We start from the raw sequence: 13,548 nt of genomic DNA on the forward strand, positions 1-13,548 counted from the left end.
CTTCAGTAATGTTTCTATGTGGTCCTTCAGGATCACAAGACACAATGCAGCATTTATGTCTAAAACACAATTGGATCAATCTCCTAACTTTAGATTATTTATAAAGTAATTTTATTTTTTTTACAGGTGAAAGAGAGGTTTGGGGATCTGAAGAGCTGTCTCAGGCTTACAGCAAACATGCAGCAGTCACACCAAGAAGGCCAAGAAAGAAGACAATATTCTATGAGAGCAAATAATTCAAGTGTAATAAATGTCAGCTGACAAAATTGATTTGGATTCTCTTTTTCTCAGTATGATCTGCTGATCTTCCTGCAGATATTTGTTATTTGGGGCTTTTTAGCTGAGGACAAACGGTGAACTAATTTAGTAGTTTAACACATCTGTACCAGCACTCCATTAAGACTGTAGCCATGCTCCATACATGCAACTTTTATTTTCCCAATATCAAACAGCTGATTTTTTAGGAAAATGCTATTATTTTTCTGTAGCTCATGAACAATTGTATAATGGTTACATTTAATTGAAGAACTTTCTATAAATTGAAAAAAGTATAAGAATACTTGCATTTTATTTTTAATTTGATTTATTGTTTTTCACAAGATTTATGTTTTTCTGAAGTTCTCCTATGTTGTTACTTGTATGGTTTTTACTTTATTTGAACACTTCCCTTAATTATATTTGAGAATTTTTCAAGAGTTGTCTGATCTAAGAAAATTATTGGATTGTTACGGGATACAGGTAATCATTCTTTGGTAAATACTGAAGAACATTGTGGGTATTAATTATGAATTGTGAGCTCAATATCTCATGTGAATGCTCTCTCATCATGTTCTTGCAGTTGCATAGCCTTCTTATTGGAGATGACAGTCAAGGTGAAACCATGAAATATCTTCAGGAGGCATCTCTTATCTGTCTCACTGCTGAGATGGGACCTTCTGGCTTCAGAATTACTCAGGAGTTTCTGTTGGGTTTTGACTATTTGGTGATGGCAGCGGTGGTGGAAAGAGAAATTCGTGCACAATCTAAGCTCAGATGCTTGCTACAGATAAATGTTAGAAATTCACTGTATCTCACTTTGGAAATCTCATCTCTGGAAATACCTTCAGAAAATTGTTAGGCCAAATCTCCACTTTTCTTTTTTTTGTCTTCCTGTTTTGAATTCAGAAACTAAGCCTTAAGGTACTTCATGCAGAACCTTGGAAGGTGAGATTTGCTAAGGTATTCTTGCTCCTTTTGTATATTGTTGTGGATACAGACTAAACATTGACTGCTGGCTGCATTACCCAGAGAAATTGCCATTTGATCATTGACAGGCACTGCTGAAGCCTTATCATAATTATAAAATGATTCTATGACAATATTATTAGGGAGAAGTAGAAACCATAGATTTACTTAGCATTTCATTGAATTTTATCCAAGTTAGAAGCAGATGTGCAATAACTCACTGTAACACCAGTGGAGACTTAACACAAAACCTACTTTTGTCCAATTGTTCTGCCAAGAAATAGAATTCCTAGTTAAAATGGATTGAAATAAAATGTAAAAGTAGGTTAAAAAAATGCCCTTCTCATCTTGTCAGATTTCCTGAGCTTTTTCAATCTCTTTTGAATCCTTCCCTCTCCCTCCTGATCTGTTCACCCGTTGTTCATCCTTTTAGTCTGCCCTGGTCCTGCCATAAGGAATAATTTGACTCAGCATCTAAAAAAGTGTGAGGAACCAGCTGCATGTAACTCTGTGCAAACTTATCATGGGAACAGGCACAAAAATCAGCTGGAAATTCTGCAAGTTAATATGTAAGTTGAGCTCACATGGCTTTGCCCTAGATATTGAACCACTACTAAGATACTAATTGAAGCTACAGAGATGGTCAGTTAAGAGTGCAATACTTCTTTCTTCAAGCCAGTAGGTCAGATCTACTTTTGCTAATCTTCATAAACGTCTCCTAAGGAGAAGACATGGGGTAGGCTAGCAAAGGAAGACTGAGGGGAGACACAGCAAGCAAGGGCACGCGTTATCGAAACAGTCTATCAAGGGTCTTTGTGCCTGTAATGAAGCCTCAGACTGGTTTCTGATGGGCATTTTTGGTTTGGTCTGATTTTTTAGAGGCTGAGGGATCAGTCCTTTATGGCTACAGGCTACAGCCATGCTCTGAATGGTAAGAGGTAAGGTGACAACTTTGCCTACTCCTAAAACTACCACAGCCTTTGAAATGATGCGTGTCTATTGCTCACACTATGTCTACAAAGGCAAAGTTGAATATTGCTGCACAAACTCAGGTGAAAACCCAGCTCTACTGAGGGAGGAACATTTAACAGGACTATCAAAAGGAATGATCACCCCATGGGTCAAGGATGGCACCCAACATGGTGCGTCAAGACGAGTGGCTCCCTGGAGCACCCTTCTGACTGAGAGGTTCACAGCCTAGGGGGTGTGGGATTCACTAGGAGACCCAGGGCAAGAGCACGTGGGGATTGCACAAGACGTACTGTGGGTTGTGTAGAGGAGGAAATAAAGGCAGGGAAGGGGAGGGACACAGGTGGTCTGGGAAGAAACAAGCATGGGAAACTACAGGCATAAGGTCAGTACCATGCCTTGTGCTTTAAAAGCACTTCTCCCCTGCCTTCTCATTAAACTACAGTTCTACATATTTTCCTAGGAAAGGGACTCCTTACTTGCAGAGTGTGTGTGTGTGTGAGTGTGCACTCACAGGTCAGAGCATGACTGTGAGCGATACACACACACACAAACCACACACACATACACTCATATTTGCCACTAATGAACTTCTATCCAACTGAGTCAGAGAAGGGTGCAGGATAAGGCTATTGGTGCTCAATGTGTTCATGTGAGTGCTCTGTGTGTCTGTTGGCATTGGTCTGTGTGGCTGGACATGTGTATATGGATGGATGTAGTATATACATGTGATATGTGCACGTGGCCCTACTGGGAACAGATGCTGAGCTGGTTGGATCTAGGGACATGGAGCTGTGGCAGCCTCACTTCTGTCATATATGAACAAGTAGTACATAAATAACGTATAGGCTTTGATGGAGCTCTCAGAGGGAAAGGGAATTTGGTCATTACTAAGTTGCGATCATGTATCATACTCTGAGAAAACTGATCAAGAAATATTTAATACTGGTGGACAATAAACATAATAAAAAATACAATGTAATAATAAATTATTTATTATTGTTAATAATAATAATTTATAAATAAGAATGTGATTTAAAAGTAACTCAGTAGCATTTCAAGGGAAAAACAATATTCCGTACTTTGACTAACCACATTTAGGGGAGTCCTGTTAATCTTCATGCAAAATTTCTAATATTTCAGTGGCAGAAAAGAAGTAATAATATCATTAACGAGGGAAGGCCTAAATATCACTTAAATACTGCTTCCTTTCTCATGGAAGTCTATGAGTATCTATTAAAGTTGCTGCCTTCCTCCAAGGTGAAATTTCACTTATACTTGTGAGACGATCAACTCATTTTTTACAAACTTAATTTCAATATTAAAAGAAAAACAACGTTTTTTTTTTTAATTACATTATTTATCCTAATGTGTAGACCATACTCTCTATGGTTGGAAAATAGAACACATATGTTCCATAGTTAAAAGTGAAAAATAAAAATTAAATCACTCAACACACATTTCTTAATTTAAAATTTACTTTATTCCAGTTGGAAAGTATGTTTTGAAGACATTCATTTAATACCATTGTAATAAATAGAGATGTGCTTATGATGAAATATAAATTTACTAAAGATATATTGTATCAGACTAAACTGGCATCCTTCCCTTTTTTTAGGTAGCAGATTTTTTCCAGCAAAAACATCTCAGCGGTATCAATGCTGTAAAGTATTTGATGCGGTACATTACTGAAAACTATTAGTTACATTGGAGCAGGTAGAGTGGAAAGATTGTAGGACTGGTAAGGAGCTGGCTACAGGAAGGGTGACAACATTCTGCTGCTTTAAAGAAAACATTTGCTAGAGGGAAATTAGCACTAGGAGCCCCAGGTCAATGCTTGTAGCAATAAAATTTCACTAATGACTTTGACACGAAAACTAGTATGTGGCTGATGAAATCTGCTGGCAAAGGTAAGAGGTGTTAGAAGGAATCAGAGGATCCCCAGTATTTCAATAATAGCAGTGGGATAAAACTCATTAATGTGTAGTGAACTTTGTGGACTTGGAGACTTCAAGCAGTAAGAACAGGGAGTCAGCATATGGAAAAGGCTGAGGGAAAGGATGGATGAATTACATTACTATAGGATTCTTCTCAGTTGTCAAAACTGTGTAACATAAACCAACAAATCAAATAAATAAAAGAGATGCAATCATAACAATGTCATACTGGAGGTATTTCCAATAGAAACAGAAATCTGTGAATGATGCCACGCAACACACTGGTGGCACCAGACCAAGCATGCAATTTTATTTTCCTTTTCCCAGAAAAGGCGATAAGAGCTGGAAGAGGTGCAGAGAACAGCTACCAGAGCAATGAGAGGAACAGACTTCTTTTCTTCTCAGAAGTGAACTACATAGGTTTTTCTTAGGAGGCTCTGATGTTTTAAAAATTATATGAAGAAATGTTATGAAATTTTAAGCAAGCTGGACAAAAAGTTAAAGTGTTGAAAAAAAAGGGGACAGTTTATCACTTTTTTTAATCTTCAGATTAAATTCACTCAGATGCAGTCTGCAAAGTGTTGCGAGGTGTCTATAGTAACACTGCAGAGGGCTGAATTTCCTTCAACATACGCAGTGTCTCTTATGCAAAAGAATCTATATGAATTCTAGCGTTTTTTCAGACATTTCTCCTGACTTCAAAAAAAGGCTGTTAATTTATAACTGCCTCTACATACTTACCCATATTTGGCTGTTTGGAATTGCTCAGTACTGTAATATTTGGGCAAAGTGTTTTTATTTAAAGATAAAGGTGAAGGAAAGCATGTAGGAGAAAAAAAATCTCCAAGAGACTGAAGTTTGAAAGGTTAATTCCAAGTGCTGAGGGTGTAATGTCTAAAATCATAGCATCTTTTTGACTGTATCTGATATTATCCTTCTTCATAGCTGACAAATGTTAACATTAAAAAAATGAAAATGCCCTCAAGTTCTCTTCCCTTAATCTTAACACTGGATGACTGCTTCACTACATTAATACTTGCTCGGACTGTTCTTTTGACTCCCTTGGTGATTTGATCCATAAATCGCTCCTCTCTGGAGCCCAACAAAAATCACATATTTATTTTTCTACCAGGAGTTTATGTTCCTGAATTTTCAATGTGTTTTCCTGCTGTAGTGATACAATGGCTGTTTTACTGAGTGTCTTCTTTCTTGCATGCAAAATATCTATGGCAGTGGGTCATCATCTCATACGGGGAAAATAGTGACACTTTTTGAAAATGTGTATTAAAAACAGTTGAACACCTAATTTACAGATTTGCTATGGTTTTGAGACATTTCTTTCAAATATGCTTTATTGAGAGGTCTTCTATAAACACACACAAATGACATCTTTTCAAAACACTGTGCTTTTTTTCAGTAAACAAAAAAGAAGTGCAAGGTTATGGCTCTATAATCTGGTATTAAATCAAACTAGTGCATCAACCCACACAGCGTAAGAGAGCACCACTGGGAGATGCCTACTACTGATCTCCTTGCCTTGGAAGGCTTAAGATTACATAAACGCATTCTCTTTCATTTAACCTACTCAAAGCCTGTCTCTTTGAATCAAAACTCATGTTGGGCACTCCAAATTATCAAGACACAACTTATCTACAATAGACTGCTCCAAAAGATTACTGACAAATTATAAGCAATTTCAGCTGCCTGTAAATGTTTCCTGTGGATCGTTTTGACTGACCTTGAGATCAACCTTAAGCAATTCTGGTATTTGTCTTTCCTATATTTCCCTAGTGGATGTGAATATCAGTTGTATAAAAAATGATGGATGGTGGCAATTTCCTATTAATTGCTACAGGAAAAAAAAAAAATCCTAGCACTTCTGATGGGTAGCAGTGACCACAAAGAAAGGGGAACTGTATTTCAGGTGAATATTTTCTCTGGCACTTTCTGTGTAAACAAGTCTTGAATGATGCCTTTGAATAGTTGAGAAAATGTGTCATTGGCAATTGTCCTAGAATTACAGAGTAAAGGAAAGATGAAGTTACCTGTTCAATGGAAGTAATTGCCAGAAACAAGGAAGAAAATCTACTATTTTTCTCTCCTCTTACGGTTTATCTTTATCTACAACAGTGAAGCCGACTGAGTGATCTAAGATAGATATACCATCATCTTAATTATAACTGTTTATAATATTTCAATTTTCACATTTTTTACTATCTGATTGCATTTTTAAGCATCTCAGAAATTTTAAAATTGAAAATTTAGGAACAAATGACAATGTAATATTTCTACTGAAGAGGAAGTAAGCCCCAGGGGTATCCAATTTGCAACAGTATTATTTGAGTGATCTTTATTGAAAAACTTTATGTTAACAGTTGTCGCATGGTATATACATATTCCTTGACACACAGGAAATGATCTTGTGTTCTTACTAAAATGAAATTAGATGCTGTGATACAGAAGAGCAAGAAGTTATTATTCTCATACTGCTTTCTTTAACCTGTGCATTACTTGCTATGTTCTGGAGTGGATTAATTATTTTAGGGATTTATAACAGCTAACCATCATTATCTGTTACAATCAGAATAAGTAGTTATAGAGTATTTGGCCATTAGAAGCAGTTGTGAGCTAAAGCATACAATAACTTATTTTTAAACAGTCTCATTTCAGCTGTAGCTTGAAAGTTCAGTTCACATTAGGGGTTTTGTGGCCTTAAGGATGGGAGATGAAGACAGCCTGAAAGAATGTGCTTCATGATGATAGTCTCAGGGACTGTACTATAATGTGTTTTGATGCTCAAATATGCAGAAAGGCACTTAAGAGTATTTAAAAAAATGACTGGGTTCCTGCTAGCTGAGATGCTTAAGTGACTTTTTTATTAAACTCAGCAGGACACCTGCCTGCACTCTATCTCTAGCTTTTCATTACTTTGAAGTAAATTCTGATCAGTGAAAACACATTTTATTCTTCTAAGTGTCTGGTTTACTTTCTTAAATTCAGCTGCATGTTTGAGTTTGGATCCTTCCTTTCTGTCCTTCACTAGTAATATGGGTTTTGCAAGCCGAGAAATGCCCTTAGGCCTAGTTTTGAAACTGAGGGAATACTTTTTAAAATGCTGCTCAAGAAACAAGAGAATCCCAGTCGTGTTTTGCCTCTGATGTTCACACAGATGAAACCAGAAGAGTGCGTAGGAGCACAAATCTATTTAGACGGAGACATGTTTACTTAGTAACTATTACTCTGAAATATACTTGAAAAGAGAAAAGTAAAAATGTCTACTTAAAGCAATGTCATTCTTTTTTATAAGGCATATTTCTTCCCTGTTAATTAATTTGAGAGACCTTTAAGAGCTGTCTGTGCTCGTATGGTTTTAGGGTGCCACATTTCCACGCACACATTGAAATGGTGCTGGAAATGCTTTCCTTTCACTATAAAGTCAGCATTGAACTTATATTGTCACGTTCTCTTAAGATTTCTCTCCATCAGTACTCCAGCTCTTCCATTCTTCTGAATAGAATTTCTCAGGAATTGTTCTCTGCCACAGAGCGTGGATATCTCTGGATTTCACATGGATCCCAGAATCCTTTTCAGCACACTTATTTCAGCACTCCCTTTTACAGTCCTTTCACAAACTGTAAATCAGAAGCAGGAATGAGAGGTCCAGGTGAGTGGGCAGAAATAAATGCTTTACAGGAGGAAAATATATAGCTGGAATACTGGGTTGACAGCTGAGACAGTTTGGTGTGGGAAAAACACTGGATTATGAGTAGAAAGACACGGGTTGATCCCAGATTTTGCTCAGGACTCTTAGTATGTCTAGGTTTGGCCGTGCTTAGCTGACCTTAATTACATTACTTTTTTTTCTGTGCAATTTAAATAAGACTTTTAATAGTTTAGTTTCAAGTAATAAAGTGCCATTCATGTGTGTAATTTATTACTAAGGACATTAATATTTATAGACAGACCTGAAAATCTTTAGCCAACATTAAAGAATTTTCTCAGTCAAGAAAATCATTTTTGGTCCAATTTATTTAGCAAGTGAGGAACTGTCTAATAGAAAACCTTTGCATGGTTGCTGTAGGTCAAACTAAGCTGATAGAATAATAAAATGAAGTTGAGTTTTACTGCTTTCTCATCTCTTTTATAAACCTTTTGGCTCTGATATCTGGCATAATGTTTCAAAACAAATCCAAGTCAGAATGCAATTCTTGGAATCATAATATGCTGTGTAACTTAGAATTGCCTTGAAGTGCTGATTTTAAAATTCTGTGGGGCAAATTCATTTGTGCTCTCTCTCCACCATGGCTGGCATCAATTTAGCTGAACGTTTCTCATTTGCTTTGTAAAAAATGCAATTGTGATTTTTCTATGGGACTAAGAATATGATATTGTGGAAATTCTCGTACGGTCTCTATATTGGTTGTAGGGATCAGAATGGCTACTATGCATATAACATTCCTTCTTCTGAAGTAGGTCTGTATTGACTAAGCACAGACACAGCATGAAAGGATATTTGTTTCTGTGCTTTTAATGTACTCAACTGCATAGTGCAGCATGTGAAGGGTCTGTCAGTTTAAGGAGTACAAGTGGCCATTAGATGCACACATAAAAGGTTTCTGTACATTAATTAGATACCTGCAATTAGGTTTGGAGAAAAATGTCAACTCTTTTTGAAATCTGAGAAACAATAGAGAATGACAGCATGTGTCTGTGAATTAAAATGCCATTAAAATTATTATGACTTCAAAAACATTTTAAAAACTAATTTTATGTATATGCCGGTTTGTTCTGTACAAAGCCAGAATGAACAAAGTTCCAGTGTTTAACATAATCAAAGTAACATCTCGTATTTCTCATTCAATTGCATTCTATTCATACATAGTTAGTGCAATATTCTTTCTCCAGCTTCACTTTGAGTCATTTCTGTGGCCGTGAAATTAACAATACTTATCATTAAAGATGTATTCTAAATCCAAATCCCTGAGTCATAAATGCTACAAAATCATAAGTGTTTAAAAGTTATAATCGAGCTTCCAATAGCTCATAATTAATGTGAATGAAAAGATCACTGCTAATTGGCATAGAAAATATTCTTTCCTTATATAAGAACCCCTGATTTCCAAATAACTAATGGAAGTATGTGTAATTATATGGAACGACAGAAGCTTTGAAATAGCAGACGTGAAGCTCTTGCACCACCAGGCATTCTTTATATGTACATGTCTTAGTCATCTGTGTCTTTTGCTAAAAATCTGGAATACAGAGAACTGACTCTGCCCTACAGATGGATCATGTGGCTGCAGAACAGAGAAAGTAAGTAGATAAGTAAACAACAAGGCCAAGTAAAATAAACCAGAGCTGGCTGAACATTGAAAAAAAATGCACTCCCCCAACATTTTAGTCTAAATGTTGTAAAATCCTTATCTGTTCTCAAATAAATGTATGTTATTTATGTAATTTATAAACCACCAAAGACTGGGAGCTTGTATCCTCCCTGAAGAAGGCTTCAAAATTACACTAAGTCCATTGTATGTAAACCACACCTTCTCCATGCTATAGCCCTGTACTAGAATGTCACACCCATTCCCATCCCATTTGCCTCTTGTCCTCATTATTTTAGCATCAGAAATAATCTGATTAAGCCTAGCTTTCCGCGGCTTAGTGTACTAAAGCAAGAAGCCCAAAGTCTAGAATTCATATCTCTTTGCTCATTCAAATTAACCAGCAAATCAGTTGGGATTCATTCAATCTATGACATTTAGGATGGCCAGGGTAACCCTGTTCACTTGGAGGAGGATGAAGGGTTGTATTTCCTCCAAGCAGCCTCCTGGCACACAGGAAAACCTTCCTGGTAGTAAGGGCAGTCTCTGGGAGTGTCAGTAATTTGTGAACAAGGTGGCCACTGTCTGTGGGAAACAACTATGCCACATGGGGTACTAGTGAATGAAGCGGGTACTTGGGATTTATGCATACAAAATAAGTATTTCACCAAGCATGGGTGTGTGATAAATTATTTAGTATTCACGAGATACCTAATCATCAGGTCTGTGTGGAAATCAGCAGAAATGTACCAATAAAATCTTACAATAAAGAATGACATCTTCAAACACAAAAAAATAGTAGAGTTGCCAAACTTGGATGGGATTCTTTATTAATCTATCTAGAAGTTTCCCAGGAAGGAGAATGAACAGATACGATGAACAATGGGATGAAGGGAGCAGTAAATGTGTTTGCATGTTGCTCAGAAAATTAAGAGCATGTGCTATGGAGACGACAGAGCTGGAAAGCACCAGTGACGAAGGAAAGCTGACAGCAGGAGAGCCAGAACTGTGGGGAGTTTTGTGTGGAGGACACTGAACAGAGAGAGAGTCTGAAAGTGGAGATAGCTGGGAAAATTTGGAAAGATGAATGCATCTTATTCTTCATGAGAATAAATCTGAAGGGAAATTCCAAAAAGCAGGATGGAAAATGTATGATCAGATACGCTATTAGCAGAAAGGGAAAAGACTGTTGTATAAAGAGAAAGAAGATTCAACAGAAAGGTCACATATGGTGGCATGCTTTATATAAATATTTCTTAGAAGACACTAGATCTTGGTGTATTAAGCTAAATAATAAATTTGAAGGTAGAAATAGAAAAAGGAAAGGAAATGTGAGGAGAGAGACCAGTGGGCCTCGGGGGCAGGGACCATGTCCTGCAATTCTCCCAGGGCAGAGCAGTGCCCAAGGCTGGCCCTAGGTATGAAGCAGCATTTGCATTAGATGGTGAGCTGTGAGCATACCCATCCATTCTAATAATTATTTTAGCCTTTGGCTCTTCTAGTCAAGAACTGTCATGTCTTTTGAAATGTGTTTATAACTTCTGACACATATCCTGTCATTGTTGGGCTTACAGCAACAGGGGTAATTCTGATCCAGGTCTTTGTTGCTAACAATAATGAAAACCAATACACGGGCATCTTATTCAATCATTTATAATGGTCTGCAGTGGGTAGAGATTTATAATAAATTTGTGTAACATGGGTACATTCCATGGCACTATTACTGTTTTTTAATTAGAATAATTATTATTATTTGAGTGAACAGTACTGATTCAGACATCAAGAAAACCTTTGACTTCTATATTGTTCATTTAAACTCTGTGTTGTATTCCATTTTCCCTGACTTTTCAACATTATTTACCATTTCAATGCCACTGATCCAAAAGCCATTGATCAGAACTTTAAGGTAAATTGATTGAAAGGGATTAAAAGCCATAAAGCAAAACAAATCCATAGACTTCCTATAAACACATCAAACTCTTCCATTTTAAATGAGCTTCTAAGCTGCTTCTTTTCATTTTAACAAGGTGTTGCATGTTGGAATGACAAACTCATTTGTCAAGTTATCAAATAATATTTAAGAAAGCTTTAATGCTGCTTATTTAAACTAGGATCATTTTTCCCATGGATATCTCTGTCTTTCTATCTTTCTCAAACAAAGTGCTTATTGGTTACAATAATTTACACAAAAATACCATAGGAGAAAAATACCAGGAGAGGGCTAGGCTTTTGTGGTAGCAAAGTATCTTACTGTAATGTTCATACACCTGCCTGTATCATAACAGGCTGACAAACTGTATGATTCTTTAGAATTACAAGCTGAACTGCATCACTTCAACTTTATTTGAAAAGCACTGAAGTCGTTTTAAGTGAATACATAAAGGTAGGGGGAGGGCAACTAATCAGTATATTGTTATTTTGACACATTTTGTTGCCTTTTAGAAAATGCATTCATAATTTTCTGTTTGACGTGATGTCAGCATCCAGTAAAAAGCTGAGAATTTTTCATCCTACTGACAGGACTCCATTAATAAAACAACAATCTTTTGTATGTAGTAATCTTTAATCTTATTTTGTCACACATTCTCGGTAGCATTTCCACTCGTTTTACAGTATAATTTACGGCACCGAAACAACTCTTTGCCCTGAAAAAGGTCAGTCTGTCAAGGTTTACTTGTCTTTGAAGAAAAGTAATAGAGCATTATTTATGAAGCAAAGAATACGCTTCAATACTTTAATCAATCAGAAAGATACTTGCATTGTATCTTTTGCCAAAAAATACCATGAGCAAAGGATACATCAACCTTGTATTCTCTTTTATGTCTCAAAAAGCCTTTTACCTTTTATGTCTCCTTCTCCTTTTGTGTTTACTGCAGTATGAAAATAACAAGGCTGATGATGTCTGATATCTGGGAACAATTTGTAAATTACGAGAATAGGGATTGATCTTATCCGAAAAGTAGAGTCTCTGGACAGATTAGCTAGAGTTATCCACTGTGCTCATCACAATAAATTCATCTGATAAAATATTGGGGGGTTGGGTCATATGATATAAACTAACATCTCTAGAGAGAAAACTGCAAAGGTGTAATGGATCTTTACAGTACCTCAAAGATCACAGGCATAAGGCATAGCCATATTTGCCTCCTTTATGTTTTTAAACATCTTCAGAAGAACAAATTAGAACATGCAATGTGGGGAAACAAATTGGTAGTTCATTAGAGAAAACGGTCACACTTCAAATTAAGTCTCTCAAATAAGAATTTAATTTAGGTTTAGTAAGACAGCTTTATGTGAATGAAATGCCAATACATTATTTAAAATGCTCTGTTGATGTTTAACAAGTGTGTAATAAGATACATATTATCTATTAGCTTTTAGATACTAGCAAGTATTTTTTGCTAATTAGTCCCCATCTGACAAGCAACTTCTATTACAACTGGAATGAGATACTTCTTGCTTCAATTTCTACCCAATGAAATCTCTTTCCTTCTCAGGAACAGCTAACTCGCTTGTCACCTACTTCCGTAAGGTGGTTGGTTACTAGTTAAAGTCCTCTGCATTTTACTATTGCTATACCATCAACTTTACTCGCAGAGTTCCCATTCTGAAGAGATGGACACTATCTCTCTATCCTAAATCCCTGTTGCAGCCCACACAAGGCTGACAGAAACCTGAACACTGCCTGAATTCTCATGATAATTCAAAGCAAATTAGATATCTGTACTACACACAAGATCATGGAGTCCTCTGTTGCATGTTTGTGTGCCTGAGCACACAGAAGGGAAGCAAACGTCGTAGACTTTAAGAAAACATCTGCAACACTATCATCAAAATTTCTCAGTACTTCTGTTCCTTAAGAAGATGATTAGAAGGCAGAAGCCCATGCAGATCGGTGGGCTAATGACTCTGCCAACACACTTTCTGTCGGATTGATATCCAGAAAGGAAGCACTGGCAAAGTGTGCAAACAATGTAGATTCTCAAGGTGAACAGAATGTCCTTTCGTAGTTAGTGGCAACTGCTAAATTTTGGGTGGCATACTGCCTAATCCTATGAGACTTCTAGGTACAGTGAATCTTGCTGTGCTTCTCTGAT

The 13,548-nt window shown here is 36.6% G+C and overlaps 1 protein-coding gene across 1 annotated transcript in view; it reads left to right on the plus strand.

Moving 5' to 3' along the window:
- The window catches only part of CA8 (carbonic anhydrase 8), a 126,835-nt gene extending 125,129 nt beyond the window's left edge, over window positions 1–1,706 (plus strand). The window contains exon 10 of the transcript XR_008448694.1: window positions 127–1,706. The gene's annotated coding sequence lies outside the window, so the exon portion shown is untranslated. The remainder of the gene's footprint in view (window positions 1–126) is intronic.
- The last annotated feature ends 11,842 nt before the right edge of the window (window positions 1,707–13,548 follow it).

Source organism: Cuculus canorus, chromosome 2, assembly GCF_017976375.1.
Source record: "Cuculus canorus isolate bCucCan1 chromosome 2, bCucCan1.pri, whole genome shotgun sequence".
NCBI lineage: Eukaryota > Metazoa > Chordata > Aves > Cuculiformes > Cuculidae > Cuculus > Cuculus canorus.